We start from the raw sequence: 3140 nt of genomic DNA, 5'->3' as shown, positions 1-3140 counted from the left end.
TTAGTTATGTGGGGTTTGGATTATCTTTGCTAGTTTTACTTTTTGTATGTATACAACTGGAAACTCATCAGGAAGCAGTATGTTTCTCGTGACCTCTATCAGGAAGAGTTTTACTTTTTGTATATATACAACTGGAAACTCATAGCAAATGCAAATTTTAGCCCTGCTCGTGGAATTTATATATGTTCAACTAGATGATATATGGTTTTTATCTTGGTAAAGACTGATGGAATTATTATACGCTTCAAGTTGTTTACCCTTACTGATATGTTCAAGTAGTATTGTTGAATACTTTTTATATGATGAAACTAAGAATCACAATTTTGGTGTAATGTTTTTTACTTTTTATTTATGTGGTATTTGTTGGTCATCATCATTGTTTTCTGCTTTTCAAAATTACTTGGTAAATTTTAGCGAATAACTCGTCTTTGTTGAGTTTCACTTCATGATAGTGTTGTTGATACTTACAAATGATACTTGGAAAATGTCAAGAAATGATGTCGCGAAAAGAGCTTTCAAAGTTATGTTTGTATTGGTATGGTAATATGCTTAATTTTGTTTAAATCTTATAAACTAAAATTTTATTTTGTATTGATTGTACAAATGCATTGTTTTAACTTTGTCTTCATATTTAAAATATAAATTTTGAGTAAGACGATATGTATAATTTTGTAAAAGGTAACTATTATATATGTTCTTTCGATGTGTACTCTAATGCTACTTGGTAGTAATATGTTTAATATGCCCTTAAAAATCTAAAATTAACCATTCAAACTAGGCAAAAACGAAGAAACTCATAACTTGGGTCAAAGATAATATGCTTAATCCGTAGTTTTGCTTATTTTCGCTTTCTTGGATATCTTTTTATCTTGTTAACAACAGTTTCTTAGGTATGTTGGTTGGCCCTAAAGTCGATCCTTGTGCACCAGTTGGGTTCAGGTGGTGATGGTCTGGGCATTGGCTCGCTGGGATTTGACTGGGCAACCATCTCCGCCTTCCTTGGTAGCACTTTAGCTAGCCCATAGTTTGTCAGTGCGAATATTGTTGTTGGATTTTTCTTTGTAATGTATGTGATGACACCAATGAGTTACTGGTGGGCTAATGTTTATCATGCTAAGAACTTCCCAATTTATTCTCAAGATCTTTTTGAATTAGTTTGCATCTAAGCCTCAAAATGTGGCATGTTCTGATTTGGATAAAACTCAAAATAAAGGTAAGAAACATCAGATTACCAATTCCCAAACTAATGTAGCAAGAGTACAAAGACATATTCCATCAGCATCCACAATGTTGGTTATGGGAGCTGTACTAGGCATCCTTCAAACTATCTGTCTCATTTCTTTAGCTAGACCATTACTTGGAATTATGGGAGTAAGATTTGTAAGTACATGTCATCTTTTCATGCACTTGAGTTAATTGTTTTTAATCACTCCAAAAATCATACTTGATTATACATCTGATATTTCTTTTATACAGGATTCTTCTTGCTAGAGCCTGCAAAAAGGTATTTGAAACTAAGATCACTGGGTGCTCTAACAGTTCTTCTCCCTTTATCGATGCAAGGAGTTTTTCGAGGATTTAAGAATACTACAACTACCCTATATGCCACAGGTATTATTACACTACTTGTACTTGAGCAAGGTTAACATCTATGCACATAACCTACTAAGCCCACACTTAATGTTTGAAATAGTTGTTGAAGATCTAGTAAATGTTGTTTTGGACCCATTCTTATATTTGTTTGCCATATGGGAGTTAGTGGTGCAACAATTGCTCATGTGCTTTCTCGGTAAGTTTAGTAAAAGGGAACTGAATTGAAATTTTTTTTTTTGCTATTCGCTTCTATAAATTATTTATCTTTTATCGAACTTCTGATGCTATAAAAAAGCTACCTTACATGTAACAATTCATTTTAGGTATCTAAACTTGGCGATCCTCTTCTGGAAATTGATGAAACAAGTTTACCTCATACCTCCAAGCCTCAAAAGTTTGCAATTCAGACAATTTCTGAAAAATGGTAGTCTATTGCCTACCTGTCTGTCAATGTGTTTCACTGATATAACAGTAACATTAAATTGAAGTTTCTAGTTTTCCGTGTAAGTTAATGTTCGTACTAATAAATCACAGGATTTTATTTGCTGGGAAGGGTGATTGCAACAACATCTTGTGTCACTTTGGTCGCATCGTTGGCTGCAAGGTTGGGTACAACTCTTATGGCAGCTTTTTAGATTTGCTTACAAGTTTGGATGGCATCCTCCCATCTTTCTGATGGTTTTGCTATTGCAGGACACGTAATCAACATCTTTCCCAAATTCTTATAAATTCATATTCTCTGGTAAAAGCACTAAACTATATAATAAAAAGTAATAAAAAGTCACATTAAGTAATTTATTGCTATAGGCTATCATTGCTTGTGCTTTTGCTGAGAAGGATTATCAAAAGGCAACTTTGCTGCATCTCGAGTACTACATTTTGCTACTATGAGAAAAAGAGGATTATTAATATTATGGCTAATTGATGAAAAGCTTAATTGTCTTAAAACTTTTATATGGCAGATGGCATTTGTACTTGGCTTGGGGCTGTCTCTTGTCGTAGGACTTGGGTTGCAGTTTGGATCTGTGGTTTTTTTATTTTTAATAAGTTTTTGGCACTGTGAGGATTCCTCAACTCATGTTTCTTTTCTCCCTAATAAAGATTTGTTATGTGATACTTTTTTTATGGTTTAGGCTTCTGTATTTTCAGTTTAGTTATTTTATATTTTTCTGTGCTAACAACCTAAATATCAAGTTCCTACTCTTTTCAAACACTTTCACAGCTTGACCTTCGGCCCAAAGAGCAAGGTTCCAAAGATAATGACAAATAGTGATTCATCAAACATAACTTTTATCTTCACTAGTAAGTTTTTATTCTTTTTAAGTTAGGTTTTATGTACTTTGGAAGTTAGAATTGGGTGTATGTACCCGGTTTAGTTTGGTTTAGTAAATTTTAAAACTTTATGTTGGGTTGACTGTTGGAAGCCTTGTCTAGCAAAAATCATGTAAAACTAGAACAATTATGTCCGATATTTTATTTATGAAGTGTTGCATTTGACTACATATGGTGTTACATATTATGAAAAATGATGTTACAAATGACAATAA

At 32.9% G+C, this 3140-nt stretch overlaps 1 pseudogene; it reads left to right on the top strand.

The window, feature by feature from the left end:
• Positions 1–1287: 1287 nt before the first annotated feature.
• LOC141673630 (protein DETOXIFICATION 42-like) lies at positions 1288–2725 on the top strand (annotated as a pseudogene).
• The last annotated feature ends 415 nt before the right edge of the window (positions 2726–3140 follow it).

The sequence above is a fragment of the Apium graveolens genome, chromosome 7 (genome assembly GCF_009905375.1).
Source record: "Apium graveolens cultivar Ventura chromosome 7, ASM990537v1, whole genome shotgun sequence".
NCBI classification, from domain to species: domain Eukaryota; kingdom Viridiplantae; phylum Streptophyta; class Magnoliopsida; order Apiales; family Apiaceae; genus Apium; species Apium graveolens.
The sequence above is the reverse complement of the archived record's forward strand: the minus strand, read 5'-3'. Positions and strand labels throughout refer to the sequence as shown.